Genomic DNA, 20086 nt, shown 5'->3' on the forward strand with positions numbered 1-20086 from the left:
TAGTGCAACAAAAAGGCACTCATGTGTCTTGCGCAGCCATGCGGACCAAGTCCACGCTGTGTTTGTGGCATAGAGGTGCTACCCGTTCTTTCTTCCTCTGACATCTCCCCCCAACCTCTTTCAACTGAAATTTGACCAAGGTCTCCCTCATCCGCTGAGTCTTCCATGTCCATGGACAGTTCGTCCTCCATTTCTTCATGTTCTCCTGCACCTTGCTCAACATTTCGCCTGCTACTATGCGCCCTTGTCGATCCCTGTCCCCCATGGTCCCATGCCTGCTGCGTTGGTGATGATGAACGTCTGGACCTTGGTGATGTTGTTGTCCCTTGCGCATATGAATCCTCCTGTAGTTCCTCCCCTTCATGTTGTCCCACCCCCTAACTCCGAATAGTGTTTAGCGTGTGCTCCAGCATGTAAATGACTGGAATCGTCATGCTGATAATGGCATTGTCAGAGCTAAACATATTCGTCGCCATGTCGAAACTGTGCAGAAGGGTGCATAGGTCCTTGATCTGAGACCACTCCATCAGGGTGATCTGCCCCACCTCTGCATCTCGTTGGCCCAGGCTATACGTCATGACGTATTGCACCAGGGCACGGCGGTGCTGCCACAGTCGCTGTAACATGTGGAGAGTTGAATTCCAGCGTGTCGCCACATCGCATTTCAGGCGATGAACCGGCAGGCCGAAAGACTTCTGGAGCGATGCAAGTCGCTCAGCTGCGGCGCTTGAACGGCGGAAGTGAGCAGACAGTTTTCGTGCCCTGTTCAGAAGGCCATCTAGGCCGGGATAGTGTGTTAAAAATTGCTGCACGACAAGGTTCAACACGTGAGCCATACAGGTACGTGTGTCACCTTGCCCAGGCGAAGGGCCGCACCCAGGTTTGCAGCATTGTCGCACACGGCCTTACCAGGCTGCAGGTTGAGTGGAGACAACCATTTATTAAACTCGGACCGCAGAGCTGACCACAACTCCTCAGCTGTGTGACTCTTATTCCCAAGACATGTCAAGCTAAAGACCGCCTGATGCCGTTGCGCTCTGCTGCCAGCATAGTAATGAGGGGTGCGTGATTCCTTCTGCGCAGTGAGAACGCTGGTGGCCTGACCAGGCAGGCTTGGGGCGGAGGTAGAGGACCCAGATGAGGTGGAGAATGCAGAAGCAGTGGCGGAACTTGGACAGACAGAGGATTGACACACAAGTCGTGGGGACGGCAAGACTTGTGCAGCAGACCCTTCACCATCTATCACCATAGTTACCCAGTGCCCAGTCAGCGACATGTAACGTCCCTGTCCATGCTTACTGGTCCAAGTATCGGTGGTGAAATGCACCCGTTCACACACAGAGTTTCTCAAGGAAGCGGTGATGTTGTGTGCGACATGCTGGTGTAGCGCGGGCACACCTTTCTTAGAGAAGTAGTGGCGACTAGGCATCTGGTACTGGGGCACAGCGACAGACATAAGGTCTCTAAAATCCTGTGTGTCCACTAGGCGGAAAGGCAGCATTTCGGTAGCCAACAGCTTACAGAGGGATAGAGTCAACCTCTTAGCTTTGTCATGGGTCGCAGGAAGTGGCCTTTTATTTGACCACATCTGAGGGACAGAGATCTGGCTGCTGTGTGTAGACGGTGTTGATTAGGGTGTCCCTGGAAAAATGCAGGTTTGTGAGGAAAGTGCAGGCGGAGACATGATGTTGCCTTCATCCAACGTTGGTGCTATCGATGTCTGAGAGAGCTGTACACACTCACTTGTTTCCCCTTCCAAACCAACTGACGACCTACCAAGCAAACTGCCTGTTGCGGTTACAGTGGTGGAAGTTGTGCGTGGAAAAACAGGTGTGACAGCTGTCCCCACAGTCCTAGAAGATGAAGAGCGCGCGGATGCACTGGAAGGGGCAGGCGGTGGATGGTTCGCTCCGCTAGGCCGCATTGCAGCACGGTGAGCTTCCCACCGGGACCTATGATATTTATTCATGTGACGATTCATGGAAGAAGTTGTCAAACTGCTGAGGTTTTGACCTCTACTAAGAGAATCATGACAAAGTTTACAGATCACATAATTTGGGCGATCTTTTTCTATGTCAAAAAAGGACCAGGCTAGGCAAGGCTTAGAGGCCATGCGACCTGTTGATCCACCCCGAATAATGCTCATAGGCAGAGTGGTGGCTGAGGATGCAGTTGTAGACGTGCTACCAGTGCTCCGACTCTGTCCAGGAAGGCGCAAGGTAACTTCGTCGTCGGTTGCATCCTCCTCCACCGCCTCTGTTGACCTCCTCGAGTGCCTGACTGGGGGTTGACAGTAGGTGGGATCTAGAACTTCATCATCAATTGTTGTGTTTGCACTCCCCTCCCCCTCAGACCGAGCCTCTTCTTGCCCTGACCGAATATTTAAGTTGTCATCCCAATCGGGTATCTGCGTCTCATCTTCATCAGTATGTTCCTCATTGTCTATAACCACAGGTGTTACAGTTTGTGACAAAGGGTCAACATTATGCTCAGAAACTTGGTCCTCACGGCCTGAATCAGACTCACAAAGGTTCTGGGCATCACTGCAGGCCATTTCCTGTTCTGTACTTACTGTAGCTTGGGAGCAGACCTCTGATTCCCAGGCTATAGTGTGACTGAACAGCTCTGCAGACTCAGCCATCTCAGTTCCACCATACTGTGCAGGGCTGATGGAGACTTCAGAGCTGGGAGAAATCAAGTGTGATTGGGATGACAACTCAGAGGACTGGTGTTTTTTGGATGCGGTACTTGAAGTGGCTGAGAGGGCACTTGTTGGACCACTTGAGATCCATTCAAGCATTTTCCTTTTTTGCCCATCATCTACCTTTCTTCCTGTTGTTCGTGTCCGTAAAAAAGGGAGCACATCGGATTGTCCATGGTAAGTAGTAGACATCTTACTTTTGCTGGTAGATGGTCTATCTTCAGCAGATGATAATGGAGCTTTGCCACCTTCCCCACAGACAAAACCTTTTTTGCCTTTTCCACCACGCCTCTTCCCCTTTCCACCAGCATCTGTCATTTTGCCACTCATGTTGATTGCGACAAGATTGTGGACTGAAAATGTGGTAGTAAAAATTGAGAGGTGGTGAAGATTGCAGTGGTGGTCTAGCTTTATTAACAGCAGAATAATAAAGAATAAATATCCCTGACAATGCAACTACGGCCCTTAAACTGGCAGCAAAAATTGCTAGTATAATGGCTTAGTTATAATGAGTTGGAGTGTGCAATGCAGGCAGACGCGCTCTGCAAATGTCTTTGCACTAGTGGGACTATAGCAAAGTCCAATAGCCACGTATAGGATGCCACTAGGTACACTGAGTGTTTGCTAGTATAATGGCTTAGTTATCATGAGTTGGAGTGTGCAATGCAGGCAGACGCGCTCTGCAAATGTCTTTGCACTAGTAGGACTATAGCAAAGTCCAATAGCCACGTATAGGATGCCACTAGGTACACTGAGTGTTTGCTAGTATAATGGCTTAGTTATAATGAGTTGGAGTGTGCAATGCAGGCAGACGCGCTCTGCAAATGTCTTTGCACTAGTGTGACTATAGCAAAGTCCAATAGCCACGTATAGGATGCCACTAGGTACACTGAGTGTTTGCTAGTATAATGGCTTAGTTATCATGAGTTGGAGTGTGCAATGCAGGCAGACGCGCTCTGCAAATGTCTTTGCACTAGTGGGACTATAGCAAAGTCCAATAGCCATGTATAGGATGCCACTAGGTACACTGAGTGTTTGCTAGTATAATGGCTTAGTTATAATGAGTTGGAGTGTGCAATGCAGGCAGACGCGCTCTGCAAATGTCTTTGCACTAGTGGGACTATAGCAAAGTCCAATAGCCACAGATAGGATGCCACTAGGTACACTGAGTGTTTGCTAGTATAATGGCTTAGTTATAATGAGTTGGAGTGTGCAATGCAGGCAGACGCGCTCTGCAAATGTCTTTGCACTAGTGTGACTATAGCAAAGTCCAATAGCCACGTATAGGATGCCACTAGGTACACTGAGTGTTTGCTAGTATAATGGCTTAGTTATCATGAGTTGGAGTGTGCAATGCAGGCAGACGCGCTCTGCAAATGTCTTTGCACTAGTGGGACTATAGCAAAGTCCAATAGCCACAGATAGGATGCCACTAGGTACACTGAGTGTTTGCTAGTATAATGGCTTAGTTATAATGAGTTGGAGTGTGCAATGCAGGCAGACGCGCTCTGCAAATGTCTTTGCACTAGTGGGACTATAGCAAAGTCCAATAGCCACGTTTAGGATGCCACTAGGTACACTGAGTGTTTGCTAGTATAATGGCTTAGTTATAATGAGTTGGAGTGTGCAATGCAGGCAGACGCGCTCTGCAAATGTCTTTGCACTAGTGGGACTATAGCAAAGTCCAATAGCCACGTATAGGATGCCACTAGGTACACTGAGTGTTTGCTAGCATAATGGCTTAGTTATAATGAGTTGGAGTGTGCAATGCAGGCAGACGCGCTCTGCAAATGTCTTTGCACTAGTGGGACTATAGCAAAGTCCAATAGCCACGTATAGGATGCCACTAGGTACACTGAGTGTTTGCTAGTATAATGGCTTAGTTATCATGAGTTGGAGTGTGCAATGCAGGCAGACGCGCTCTGCAAATGTCTTTGCACTAGTGGGACTATAGCAAAGTCCAATAGCCACGTATAGGATGCCACTAGGTACACTGAGTGTTTGCTAGTATAATGGCTTAGTTATCATGAGTTGGAGTGTGCAATGCAGGCAGACGCGCTCTGCAAATGTCTTTGCACTAGTGGGACTATAGCAAAGTCCAATAGCCACGTATAGGATGCCACTAGGTACACTGAGTGTTTGCTAGTATAATGGCTTAGTTATAATGAGTTGGAGTGTGCAATGCAGGCAGACGCGCTCTGCAAATGTCTTTGCACTAGTGTGACTATAGCAAAGTCCAATAGCCACGTATAGGATGCCACTAGGTACACTGAGTGTTTGCTAGTATAATGGCTTAGTTATCATGAGTTGGAGTGTGCAATGCAGGCAGACGCGCTCTGCAAATGTCTTTGCACTAGTGGGACTATAGCAAAGTCCAATAGCCACGTATAGGATGCCACTAGGTACACTGAGTGTTTGCTAGTATAATGGCTTAGTTATAATGAGTTGGAGTGTGCAATGCAGGCAGACGCGCTCTGCAAATGTCTTTGCACTAGTGGGACTATAGCAAAGTCCAATAGCCACAGATAGGATGCCACTAGGTACACTGAGTGTTTGCTAGTATAATGGCTTAGTTATAATGAGTTGGAGTGTGCAATGCAGGCAGACGCGCTCTGCAAATGTCTTTGCACTAGTGGGACTATAGCAAAGTCCAATAGCCACGTATAGGATGCCACTAGGTACACTGAGTGTTTGCTAGTATAATGGCTTAGTTATCATGAGTTGGAGTGTGCAATGCAGGCAGACGCGCTCTGCAAATGTCTTTGCACTAGTGGGACTATAGCAAAGTCCAATAGCCACAGATAGGATGCCACTAGGTACACTGAGTGTTTGCTAGTATAATGGCTTAGTTATAATGAGTTGGAGTGTGCAATGCAGGCAGACGCGCTCTGCAAATGTCTTTGCACTAGTGGGACTATAGCAAAGTCCAATAGCCACGTTTAGGATGCCACTAGGTACACTGAGTGTTTGCTAGTATAATGGCTTAGTTATAATGAGTTGGAGTGTGCAATGCAGGCAGACGCGCTCTGCAAATGTCTTTGCACTAGTGGGACTATAGCAAAGTCCAATAGCCACGTATAGGATGCCACTAGGTACACTGAGTGTTTGCTAGTATAATGGCTTAGTTATCATGAGTTTGAGTGTGCAATGCAGGCAGACGCGCTCTGCAAATGTCTTTGCACTAGTGGGACTATAGCAAAGTCCAATAGCCACGTATAGGATGCCACTAGGTACACTGAGTGTTTGCTAGTATAATGGCTTAGTTATAATGAGTTGGAGTGTGCAATGCAGGCAGACGCGCTCTGCAAATGTCTTTGCACTAGTGTGACTATAGCAAAGTCCAATAGCCACGTATAGGATGCCACTAGGTACACTGAGTGTTTGCTAGTGTAATGGCTTAGTTATCATGAGTTGGAGTGTGCAATGCAGGCAGACGCGCTCTGCAAATGTCTTTGCACTAGTGGGACTATAGCAAAGTCCAATAGCCACGTATAGGATGCCACTAGGTACACTGAGTGTTTGCTAGTATAATGGCTTAGTTATAATGAGTTGGAGTGTGCAATGCAGGCAGACGCGCTCTGCAAATGTCTTTGCACTAGTGGGACTATAGCAAAGTCCAATAGCCACGTATAGGATGCCACTAGGTACACTGAGTCTTTGCTAGTATAATGGCTTAGTTATAATGAGTTGGAGTGTGCAATGCAGGCAGACGCGCTCTGCAAATGTCTTTGCACTAGTGGGACTATAGCAAAGTCCAATAGCCACAGATAGGATGCCACTAGGTACACTGAGTGTTTGCTAGTATAATGGCTTAGTTATAATGAGTTGGAGTGTGCAATGCAGGCAGACGCGCTCTGCAAATGTCTTTGCACTAGTGGGACTATAGCAAAGTCCAATAGCCACGTATAGGATGCCACTAGGTACACTGAGTGTTTGCTAGTATAATGGCTTAGTTATCATAAGTTGGAGTGTGCAATGCAGGCAGACGCGCTCTGCAAATGTCTTTGCACTAGTGGGACTATAGCAAAGTCCAATAGCCACAGATAGGATGCCACTAGGTACACTGAGTGTTTGCTAGTATAATGGCTTAGTTATCATGAGTTGGAGTGTGCAATGCAGGCAGACGCGCTCTGCAAATGTCTTTGCACTAGTGGGACTATAGCAAAGTCCAATAGCCACGTTTAGGATGCCACTAGGTACACTGAGTGTTTGCTAGTGTAATGGCGTAGTTATAATGAGTTGAAGTGTGCAATGCAGGCAGACGCGCTCTGCAAATGTCTTTGCACTAGTGGGACTATAGCAAAGTCCAATAGCCACGTATAGGATGCCACTAGGTACACTGAGTGTTTGCTAGTATAATGGCTTAGTTATAATGAGTTGGAGTGTGCAATGCAGGCAGACGCGCTCTGCAAATGTCTTTGCACTAGTGTGACTATAGCAAAGTCCAATAGCCACGTATAGGATGCCACTACATACACTGAGTGTTTGCTAGTATAATGGCTTAGTTATCATGAGTTGGAGTGTGCAATGCAGGCAGACGCGCTCTGCAAATGTCTTTGCACTAGTGGGACTATAGCAAAGTCCAATAGCCACAGATAGGATGCCACTAGGTACACTGAGTGTTTGCTAGTATAATGGCTTAGTTATAATGAGTTGGAGTGTGCAATGCAGGCAGACGCGCTCTGCAAATGTCTTTGCACTAGTGGGACTATAGCAAAGTCCAATAGCCACGTATAGGATGCCACTAGGTACACTGAGTGTTTGCTAGTATAATGGCTTAGTTATAATGAGTTGGAGTGTGCAATGCAGGCAGACGCGCTCTGCAAATGTCTTTGCACTAGTGGGACTATAGCAAAGTCCAATAGCCACGTATAGGATGCCACTAGGTACACTGAGTGTTTGCTAGTATAATGGCTTAGTTATATTGAGTTAGAGTGTGCAACGCAGGCAGATGCGCTCTGCAAATGTCTTTGCACTAGTGTGACTATAGCAAAGTCCAATAGCCACGTATAGGATGCCACTAGGTACACTGAGTGTTTGCTAGTATAATGGCTTAGTTATAATGAGTTGGAGTGTGCAATGCAGGCAGACGCGCTCTGCAAATGTCTTTGCACTAGTGGGACTATAGCAAAGTCCAATAGCCACGTATAGGATGCCACTAGGTACACTGAGTGTTTGCTAGTATAATGGCTTGGTTATCATGAGTTGGAGTGTGCAATGCAGGCAGATGCGCTCTGCAAATGTCTTTGCACTAGTGGGACTATAGCTAAGTCCAATAGCCACAGATAGGATGCCACTAGGTACACTGAGTGTTTGCTAGTATAATGGCTTAGTTATAATGAGTTGGAGTGTGCAATGCAGGCAGACGCGCTCTGCAAATGTCTTTCCACTAGTGGGACTATAGCAAAGTCCAATAGCCACAGATAGGATGCCACTAGGTACACTGAGTGTTTGCTAGTATAATGGCTTAGTTATAATGAGTTGGAGTGTGCAATGCAGGCAGACGCGCTCTGCAAATGTCTTTGCACTAGTGTGACTATAGCAAAGTCCAATAGCCACGTATAGGATGCCACTAGGTACACTGAGTGTTTGCTAGTATAATGGCTTAGTTATCATGAGTTGGAGTGTGCAATGCAGGCAGACGCGCTCTGCAAATGTCTTTGCACTAGTGGGACTATAGCAAAGTCCAATAGCCACAGATAGGATGCCACTAGGTACACTGAGTGTTTGCTAGTATAATGGCTTAGTTATAATGAGTTGGAGTGTGCAATGCAGGCAGACGCGCTCTGCAAATGTCTTTGCACTAGTGGGACTATAGCAAAGTCCAATAGCCACGTTTAGGATGCCACTAGGTACACTGAGTGTTTGCTAGTATAATGGCTTAGTTATAATGAGTTGGAGTGTGCAATGCAGGCAGACGCGCTCTGCAAATGTCTTTGCACTAGTGGGACTATAGCAAAGTCCAATAGCCACGTATAGGATGCCACTAGGTACACTGAGTGTTTGCTAGTATAATGGCTTAGTTATCATGAGTTGGAGTGTGCAATGCAGGCAGACGCGCTCTGCAAATGTCTTTGCACTAGTGGGACTATAGCAAAGTCCAATAGCCACGTATAGGATGCCACTAGGTACACTGAGTGTTTGCTAGTATAATGGCTTAGTTATCATGAGTTGGAGTGTGCAATGCAGGCAGACGCGCTCTGCAAATGTCTTTGCACTAGTGGGACTATAGCAAAGTCCAATAGCCACGTATAGGATGCCACTAGGTACACTGAGTGTTTGCTAGTATAATGGCTTAGTTATAATGAATTGGAGTGTGCAATGCAGGCAGACGCGCTCTGCAAATGTCTTTGCACTAGTGTGACTATAGCAAAGTCCAATAGCCACGTATAGGATGCCACTAGGTACACTGAGTGTTTGCTAGTATAATGGCTTAGTTATCATGAGTTGGAGTGTGCAATGCAGGCAGACGCGCTCTGCAAATGTCTTTGCACTAGTGGGACTATAGCAAAGTCCAATAGCCACGTATAGGATGCCACTAGGTACACTGAGTGTTTGCTAGTATAATGGCTTAGTTATCATGAGTTGGAGTGTGCAATGCAGGCAGACGCGCTCTGCAAATGTCTTTGCACTAGTGGGACTATAGCAAAGTCCAATAGCCACAGATAGGATGCCACTAGGTACACTGAGTGTTTGCTAGTATAATGGCTTAGTTATAATGAGTTGGAGTGTGCAATGCAGGCAGACGCGCTCTGCAAATGTCTTTGCACTAGTGGGACTATAGCAAAGTCCAATAGCCACGTATAGGATGCCACTAGGTACACTGAGTGTTTGCTAGTATAATGGCTTAGTTATCATGAGTTGGAGTGTGCAATGCAGGCAGACGCGCTCTGAAAATGTCTTTGCACTAGTGGGACTATAGCAAAGTCCAATAGCCACAGATAGGATGCCACTAGGTACACTGAGTGTTTGCTAGTATAATGGCTTAGTTATAATGAGTTGGAGTGTGCAATGCAGGCAGATGCGCTCTGCAAATGTCTTTGCACTAGTGGGACTATAGCAAAGTCCAATAGCCACGTTTAGGATGCCACTAGGTACACTGAGTGTTTGCTAGTATAATGGCTTAGTTATCATGAGTTGGAGTGTGCAATGCAGGCAGACGCGCTCTGCAAATGTCTTTGCACTAGTGGGACTATAGCAAAGTCCAATAGCCACGTATAGGATGCCACTAGGTACACTGAGTGTTTGCTAGTATAATGGCTTAGTTATCATGAGTTGGAGTGTGCAATGCAGGCAGACGCGCTCTGCAAATGTCTTTGCACTAGTGGGACTATAGCAAAGTCCAATAGCCACGTATAGGATGCCACTAGGTACACTGAGTGTTTGCTAGTATAATGGCTTAGTTATCGTGAGTTGGAGTGTGCAATGCAGGCAGACGCGCTCTGCAAATGTCTTTGCACTAGTGGGACTATAGCAAAGTCCAATAGCCACGTATAGGATGCCACTAGGTACACTGAGTGTTTGCTAGTATAATGGCTTAGTTATAATGAGTTGGAGTGTGCAATGCAGGCAGACGCGCTCTGCAAATGTCTTTGCACTAGTGGGACTATAGCAAAGTCCAATAGCCACAGATAGGATGCCACTAGGTACACTGAGTCTTTGCTAGTATAATGGCTTAGTTATAATGAGTTGGAGTGTGCAATGCAGGCAGACGCGCTCTGCAAATGTCTTTGCACTAGTGGGACTATAGCAAAGTCCAATAGCCACAGATAGGATGCCACTAGGTACACTGAGTGTTTGCTAGTATAATGGCTTAGTTATAATGAGTTGGAGTGTGCAATGCAGGCAGACGCGCTCTGCAAATGTCTTTGCACTAGTGGGACTATAGCAAAGTCCAATAGCCACAGATAGGATGCCACTAGGTACACTGAGTGTTTGCTAGTATAATGGCTTAGTTATCATGAGTTGGAGTGTGCAATGCAGGCAGACGCGCTCTGCAAATGTCTTTGCACTAGTGGGACTATAGCAAAGTCCAATAGCCACGTTTAGGATGCCACTAGGTACACTGAGTGTTTGCTAGTGTAATGGCTTAGTTATAATGAGTTGGAGTGTGCAATGCAGGCAGACGCGCTCTGCAAATGTCTTTGCACTAGTGGGACTATAGCAAAGTCCAATAGCCACAGATAGGATGCCACTAGGTACACTGAGTGTTTGCTAGTATAATGGCTTAGTTATAATGAGTTGGAGTGTGCAATGCAGGCAGACGCGCTCTGCAAATGTCTTTGCACTAGTGTGACTATAGCAAAGTCCAATAGCCACGTATAGGATGCCACTAGGTACACTGAGTGTTTGCTAGTATAATGGCTTAGTTATAATGAGTTGGAGTGTGCAATGCAGGCAGACGCGCTCTGCAAATGTCTTTGCACTAGTGGGACTATAGCAAAGTCCAATAGCCACGTATAGGATGCCACTAGGTACACTGAGTGTTTGCTAGTATAATGGCTTAGTTTTAATGAGTTGGAGTGTGCAATGCAGGCAGACGCGCTCTGCAAATGTCTTTGCACTAGTGGGACTATAGCAAAGTCCAATAGCCACGTATAGGATGCCACTAGGTACACTGACTGTTTGCTAGCATAATGGCTTAGTTATAATGAGTTGGAGTGTGCAATGCAGGCAGACGCGCTCTGCAAATGTCTTTGCACTAGTGTGACTATAGCAAAGTCCAATAGCCACGTATAGGATGCCACTAGGTACACTGAGTGTTTGCTAGTATAATGGCTTAGTTATCATGAGTTGGAGTGTGCAATGCAGGCAGATGCGCTCTGCAAATGTCTTTGCACTAGTGGGACTATAGCAAAGTCCAATAGCCACAGATAGGATGCCACTAGGTACACTGAGTGTTTGCTAGTATAATGGCTTAGTTATCATGAGTTGGAGTGTGCAATGCAGGCAGACGCGCTCTGCAAATGTCTTTGCACTAGTGGGACTATAGCAAAGTCCAATAGCCACAGATAGGATGCCACTAGGTACACTGAGTGTTTGCTAGTATAATGGCTTAGTTATCATGAGTTGGAGTGCGCAATGCAGGCAGACGCGCTCTGCAAATGTCTTTGCACTAGTGGGACTATAGCAAAGTCCAATAGCCACGTTTAGGATGCCACTAGGTACACTGAGTGTTTGCTAGTGTAATGGCTTAGTTATAATGAGTTGGAGTGTGCAATGCAGGCAGACGCGCTCTGCAAATGTCTTTGCACTAGTGGGACTATAGCAAAGTCCAATAGCCACAGATAGGATGCCACTAGGTACACTGAGTGTTTGCTAGTATAATGGCTTAGTTATCATGAGTTGGAGTGTGCAATGCAGGCAGACGCGCTCTGCAAATGTCTTTGCACTAGTGGGACTATAGCAAAGTCCAATAGCCACAGATAGGATGCCACTAGGTACACTGAGTGTTTGCTAGTATAATGGCTTAGTTATAATGAGTTGGAGTGTGCAATGCAGGCAGACGCGCTCTGCAAATGTCTTTGCACTAGTGGGACTATAGCAAAGTCCAATAGCCACGTATAGGATGCCACTAGGTACACTGAGTGTTTGCTAGTATAATGGCTTAGTTATCATGAGTTGGAGTGTGCAATGCAGGCAGACGCGCTCTGCAAATGTCTTTGCACTAGTGGGACTATAGTAAAGTCCAATAGCCACAGATAGGATGCCACTAGGTACACTGAGTGTTTGCTAGTATAATGGCGTAGTTATCATGAGTTGGAGTGTGCAATGCAGGCAGACGCGCTCTGCAAATGTCTTTGCACTAGTGGGACTATAGCAAAGTCCAATAGCCACGTATAGGATGCCACTAGGTACACTGAGTGTTTGCTAGTATAATGGCTTAGTTATAATGAGTTGGAGTGTGCAATGCAGGCAGACGCGCTCTGCAAATGTCTTTGCACTAGTGGGACTATAGCAAAGTCCAATAGCCACGTATAGGATGCCACTAGGTACACTGAGTGTTTGCTAGTATAATGGCTTAGTTATATTGAGTTGGAGTGTGCAACGCAGGCAGATGCGCTCTGCAAATGTCTTTGCACTAGTGTGACTATAGCAAAGTCCAATAGCCACGTATAGGATGCCACTAGGTACACTGAGTGTTTGCTAGTATAATGGCTTAGTTATAATGAGTTGGAGTGTGCAATGCAGGCAGACGCGCTCTGCAAATGTCTTTGCACTAGTGGGACTATAGCAAAGTCCAATAGCCACGTATAGGATGCCACTAGGTACACTGAGTGTTTGCTAGTATAATGGCTTAGTTTTAATGAGTTGGAGTGTGCAACGCAGGCAGACGCGCTCTGCAAATGTCTTTGCACTAGTGGGACTATAGCAAAGTCCAATAGCCACGTATAGGATGCCACTAGGTACACTGACTGTTTGCTAGCATAATGGCTTAGTTATAATGAGTTGGAGTGTGCAATGCAGGCAGACGCGCTCTGCAAATGTCTTTGCACTAGTGTGACTATAGCAAAGTCCAATAGCCACGTATAGGATGCCACTAGGTACACTGAGTGTTTGCTAGTATAATGGCTTAGTTATAATGAGTTGGAGTATGCAGAGGACAAGAGGGTACAGTGGCAGGATTGTGGGGTCTGGGTAGAGGAATGGAAGCCTGCCTTTCTATCCCTCCTAATAGGGAAATGCAGGGAGGAAATCCCTGACCTTGGCTACACAGACGCTGGCGCTGTTTTCAGGACCTGTCACCTTAACTCTGACCCTGCCGGTTTGAGCCCTTAAAAGGACTGCTAGAAAGTGCTATCCCTATGCTGTCCAGCGCTGTGTATGGAGCGCATACAGCTGTATCGGCGATAGGACTCAGGAGGACGGAGCTGCGACAGTGATGTCTGACACCAAAGACGCAGAAGAGATAATGGCGTCCTGGAGGAAAATGTCCGTTTTTATAATGCAGGGACATGTGACATGGACATCCTATCACACATGCCGTTGCATCTCTGGCTAAAAGTCCACTTAGCTGTGTGTGTGTCTGGGATTGGCTGACATGCTGGCCCGCCCCACAAGACGCGCGCGCTTAGGGAAGGAAGACAAGAAAAAAAAAAAAAAAATGGCGATCGCCATTATAGAAACAGCAGTGATCTGAAGGCGCTGTTCACGCACACTATACACTGAAATGTCATAATAGTGTGATTCACAGAGTGACTTACACTATTACAGCAGAAACCAAGCTAGGATTTAGCTGGTTTTTTGCTGCTAGAACCGTTCTCGAACGTTTCTAGAACTATCGAGCTTTTGCAAAAAAGCTCGAGTTCTAGTTCGATCTAGAACATGCCCCAAAATCACTCGAGCCTAGAACTGGAGAACCACGAACCACGAACCGCGCTCAACTCTAGTCACGATAGGTCCTGCATCACTGCTTGCAGTGCCGGTCACCGGGAGGATTCAGCGATCATCGGATGGAATAGCGGCAGGAGACAGAGTGCAGGAGGGATCGCGGGGACCGGTAAGTGTTATGGCAATGTTTATTAACTGTTTGTGTACATTTATCATGCATTTTTATGTGTTTGTGATTGCCTCCCATTATAGCCTATAGGTTCGAGTTTGGTTCGTCGAACGTTCGACGAGCCGAACTCGAACGGGACCCCCGTTCGGCGAACCGACCTCAAGCCGAACCGCGACCGGTTCGCTCATCTCTACCCCTGCTCCAGCACTGCCTTATTTTTTGGGATAAGTTCAGATCACAAACACAAATAATTTAGATCAACCTGTTTTTTTGTGAGGCTCCCCTGACTCAAACATCTTCTTCATCAGTTTCTTCTTCAAATAAATCAGCGCCTGAATCTTCTACCAGATCCAAGGTCGAAGATTTTGGTGGAGTGGTGACTGGCAGCTCTGAGCTATGTGAGATCGGCCTCATTGATGAAGGAATGTTTGGATATCTCACCAAATTTTTTGTTTTACTTGTTATTCCAGTAATCTTTATCACACAGAAATAGCAATCTGTAGAATGGTCTCTTGGTTTCCTCCATACCTTTGGAACAGTAAATGCCATGTGCCGTGGTTTACCATTGTGCCGACTTGTGAGATGTGTAACACAAGATGAGCAGCAAAGTTTGTCTTAATTTCCAATTTTGCATTGCAAATACAAGAAATAACTTCTCTTCACTAATGCATTTTGCTTCTTCTCTATGATTTTAAATCCATTTTGTCACAAATACAGCAAAAGTTGTCGTGGTTTACAGTGCACGACATGTTTAATAGTATGTCATAAGAGCAACAAGAACAACAACAAAATTCAAATTAAATGTATTATAATAACATTTAACATATAACAATTTAAGCCCTTCACCCCTAGGCGATTTTTCGTTTTTTCTGGGGGGGGTTCTTCTGAGAGCTGTAAGTTTTTTATTTTCCATCAATCTTGCCAAGAGCTTATTTTTTGTGGGACAAGATCTACTTTTGAATCAAACCATTAGTTTTACCATATAGTGTACTGGAAAATGGGAAAATATTCCAAGTGTAAAAAAATTGCAAAAAACGTGTGATAGCCTGATTGTTTTGGGGATATTTTATTCACAGTGTTCCCTATATGGTAAAATTGATGTGTCAGTGTGATGCCTCAGGTCGGTACAAGTTCATAGACACCAAACATGTATAGGTTGACTTTTATCTAAGAGGTTAAAAAAAAATCACAAGTTTGTCCAAAAAAAGGCGCACTTTTTGTGCCATTTTCCACGGTCCATAGCATTCTCATTTTTCAGGATCAATGGCTCAGTGATGGCTTATTTTTTGTGTCTTGAGTTGATGTTTTTAATGGTACCATTACTATCTTGTGCAAAAAGCGTAATTTTGGCGTTTGGAATTTTTTTGCCGCTACGTCATTTACCAATCAGGTTAATTGATTTTATATTTTGATAGATCGGGCGTTTCTGAATGCGGCAATACTAAATATGTGTATATTTTACATTTTTGACCCCTTTCATTTTCAATGGGGTGAATGGGGGGGTGATTTGAACTTTTAGTCTTTTTTATTTTTTTCTAATTTTTTAAAACTTTTTTATACTTTTTTTATTTTACTAGTCTCCCTAGGGGACTATAAGGATCAGCGGTCTGATCGCTCTTATATTTCTCCAGATCACAGCTATACAGCTGAGATCTGCAAAAAAGCAGCTCTCCTATTACACAGGGCAGTCTGCCAGATGTAAGAGGAAGTGACTCATGATAGCTACATGAGTCATCACATGACCATGTGGTACCATTACAACCATCGGATCTACGTGATCATGTCAGGTGACTTCCGATTGCATCAGTTAAGTGAATTCTTACCGTGGCGCACTCTTTCATCTCAATGTCACATTTTGACAGTGAGATGCAAGGGGTTAACAGGTGCGAGTGGAGAGCGGACCCACTCGAGCTTGATAGCCACACATATCAGCTGTTCAAATCAGCTGACATGTGCAGGGATTGTGGCGGGGATTAACCTCACATGATCCATTACGTACCCAATACGTCATGTGTCGTGAAGAGTTTAAAGTAAAAGATAACTTAGTAATAAAATACAACTGATATTCACAAAGGACAGAGAGATAATGAAGCTTTTTGCTATTTAACCTGTGAAACGCCAAAGAGTACAACTCCCTAAGATTAGTCAACCTTGGAAAACAAACCGACTTCATAAGAACAGTGTGAGGCTATGTGCACACGTTGCGTTTTTTTCAGCGCGGAAAAAAACGCACCCTCTGGCAGAGGGGAGAATTGTAAACAATGCTTTTTGAGAAAAACGCATCGAAAACGCATGCGTTTTTCATGCGTTTTTCATGCGGTTTTTTAGGTGCGTTTTTTTAAGACTTGTCAGTGTTAATAAAGTTGGTTGAACACAGACCTTTGGAAAAAAAACCCTGTGATGTCATTTCCTTCTCCACATTCTGTTTGGATAAATGGGAGGGCTTGGAATGGAAGGAGCACCATTTGAATTTTGGAAAAGTTGAAATAAACTTCGCGCACCATGTCATATTAGCAGGGCCCCTTGGGTACCTATACGTCAGAAAACCCCCACAAGTGACCCCATTTTGGAATCTGCACCCCTCAAGGATTTTATTCAGGAGTATATTAAGCATTTTGAATCCACAGCTACTTCCCCCAAAATGTTGCTGTAGCAACAATATTCTCACTTTTAGGCCCGTTTCACACGTCAGTGAAAAACACTGACGTTTTTCACTGGCGTGTAAAACACACACATGTCCCTCCGTGTGCCGTGAATCACGGCACACGTGGGTTGTCTAAGTGCAATCCGGGCTCCGTTCTCCGTGGCCCGTGATTGCACTCAGTAATCATATCACCTGCGCCCGCTCCCGCTCTCCATGGTGCTGATCACTCCCGCGGTGCAGCATCCAGCCGGCGCTGACCCCCGCAGCAGCTGCTTCCGGGTCGGCTGTGTCGTGCATCATGAATATGCGCGACAGTAATGAGCCGGCTCAGAAGCAGCAGGGAGAACGGGCTGCAGAGGACATCGCTGGACGCCGGGTGAGTTAAAATGATTTTTATTTTAAAAGCACGTTTTTTTCTGGCACGTGTTTCACGGACCACACCACTGCGTGGTCTGTGGAACATCAGTGATGCCAGAAAAAAATGGACATGTCTCCGTGCGGCAATCACGCACACGCGGGTACGCCGCACGGAGACACGTGCAGTGAAAAATCACTGACGTGTGAGCAGACCCATTCATTATAATGGGTCTGCGTATGTCAGTGATTCTGGTATGTTTAAAAAAAAGCACAAACGTACCAGAATCACTGACGTGTGAAAGAGGCCTAAGGCTATGTGGTCATGATCCAGCGACACAGCGTCTAGTACACAGTGTCAGCCTTCCTGCAGCTGCCCATGCCGACGATTTGGGTTCAGGCTGCTGTGGAGCTCTATGCTACCTGCAGAGAGCACTCTCGTCTCCACAGCATAAATTGACATGCTGAGGCTCGGGAAGCCACGCCACCGGTCAGTTTATGCTGCGGAGAAAAGAAGCACAGTGGGCATGGGATCTCCAAAAATCCTTCCACTGTGCTTCTACTGCACAACGCAGCGTTATGGACGCAGGGAAAACACTCTGCGCCCATAACGCTGCAAATCCTGATTGTGGGCACACAGCCTAAAAAGCGTCAATGGATGAATGGATGTCAAATATATATAACGTCCCACCCCCGCCTGCATATTCTAAGCTGGCACCTTTAGTACCTTTCATGTGGCACTAAAGGGTGCCTAGCTTAGTATTTATCAAAAAAAAAAAAAAAAAAAAAAAAAAAAACAATGAAAAAAATGGCATGGGGTCCCCCCTATTTTTGATAGCCAGTCAGGGTAAAGCAGACAGCTGTAGCCTGCAAACCACAGCTGGCAGCTTCATCTTGGCTGGTGATCAATTTGGAGGGCTCCCCAAGCTTTTTTTTTTTATTTATAAATACAGAATTAAAAAAAAAATAACGTGGGGTCCCCCCAAATTAGATCACCAGTAGTGATGAGCGAGTACTAAAAAGCTCGGGTGCTCGAAGCTCGGGCCGAGCCTCCCAAGATACTCGTGTACTCGGCCCGAGCAACAAGCCCAATGTTATCCTATGGGAGACCCGAGTATTTTTGTGAAATGACCACCGGCAGCATGTAGAAACCCTAAAAATGGCACAAAAGTCTCCGAAGAGTGCTCAAATGACATGGCAACAGCATGGGGAAGACCCCTTGAAGCATTTATCACTCAAAAGTCACAGCTGTGAACAATTTTGTCCGCGTTTGACGCCATTTTTACGGACTCACCAGAAAACCTTCCAAAATGACACCAAAATGAATTTTCATGGCGGAAATGTTAAGGGCACATACCCAATAGTGAGATAGAGCTAATGTATGTTACTTTTTGAGATCAATACATGAAAGATTTTACGTAAAACATTGTGTGGCACTCCGATGTCCCTGAGAAGAGACGTACATAAAGGCCTCTGAGTCTAATGTGCCCATTTTGAGGAACTGAGTCTTTGTAGTATTTTCCTTTGCCAGTGCAGTCCAAAATTTTGAGGTTCACCAATGACCCTGCATACAGACGTGCATGAGGGCCTGTAAACCTGAAGTGCCCATTGGAAGGAAGTGGGTCTTTTGTAGTATAGCCCTTAGGCAGGGCAGCCAAAAATTGGGAGGCTCCACGTTGTGCCTGGATAGAGACGTGCATGAGGGCCTGTAAACCTGAAAAGCCCATTGGAAGGAAGTGGGTCTTTTGTAGTATAGCCCTTAGGCAGGGCAGCCAAAAATTGGGAGGCTCCACGTTGTCCCTGGATAGAGACGTGCATGAGGGCCTGTAAACCTGAAGTGCCCATTGGAAGGAAGTGGGTCTTTTGTAGTATAGCCCTTAGGCAGGGCAGCCAAAAATTGGGAGGCTCCACGTTGTCCCTGGATAGAGACGTGCATGAGGGCCTGTAAACCTGAAGTGCCCATTGGAAGGAAGTGGGTCTTTTATAGTATAGCCCTTTGGCAGGGCAGCCAAAAATTGGGAGGCTCCACGTTGTCCCTGGATAGAGACGTGCATGAGGGCCTGTAAACCTGAAGTGCCCATTGGAAGGAAGTGGGTCTTTTATAGTATAGCCCTTTGGCAGGGCAGCCAAAAATTGGGAGGCTCCACGTTGTCCCTGCATAGAGACGTGCATGAGGGCCTGTAAACCTGAAGTGCCCATTGGAAGGAAGTGGGTCTTTTGTAGTATAGCCCTTAGGCAGGGCAGCCAAAAATTGGGAGGCTCCACGTTGTCCCTGGATAGAGACGTGCATGAGGGCCTGTAAACCTGAAGTGCCCATTGGAAGGAAGTGGGTCTTTTGTAGTATAGCCCTTAGGCAGGGCAGCCAAAAATTGGGAGGCTCCACGTTGTCCCTGGATAGAGACGTGCATGAGGGCCTGTAAACCTGAAGTGCCCATTGGAAGGAAGTGGGTCTTTTGTAGTATAGCCCTTAGGCAGGGCAGCCAAAAATTGGGAGGCTCCACGTTGTCCCTGCATAGAGACGTGCATGAGGGCCTGTAAACCTGAAGTGCCCATTGGAAGGAAGTGGGTCTTTTGTAGTATAGCCCTTAGGCAGGGCAGCCAAAAATTGGGAGGCTCCACGTTGTCCCTGGATAGAGACGTGCATGAGGGCCTGTAAACCTGAAGTGCCCATTGGAAGGAAGTGGGTCTTTTGTAGTATAGCCCTTAGGCAGGGCAGCCAAAAATTGGGAGGCTCCACGTTGTCCCTGCATAGAGACGTGCATGAGGGCCTCAAAACATTGTTCCCATTGCAAAGGAGCGGGTCTCCTGTCGTTTTAATGTCCATTCTGCAAAGAATGGGCGAAAAAATTTACCACTGGGGGTATACCTGAAACAAAGGCCTAACTCT

Source organism: Anomaloglossus baeobatrachus, chromosome 1 (genome assembly GCF_048569485.1).
Source record: "Anomaloglossus baeobatrachus isolate aAnoBae1 chromosome 1, aAnoBae1.hap1, whole genome shotgun sequence".
In the NCBI taxonomy this organism is placed as follows: domain Eukaryota; kingdom Metazoa; phylum Chordata; class Amphibia; order Anura; family Aromobatidae; genus Anomaloglossus; species Anomaloglossus baeobatrachus.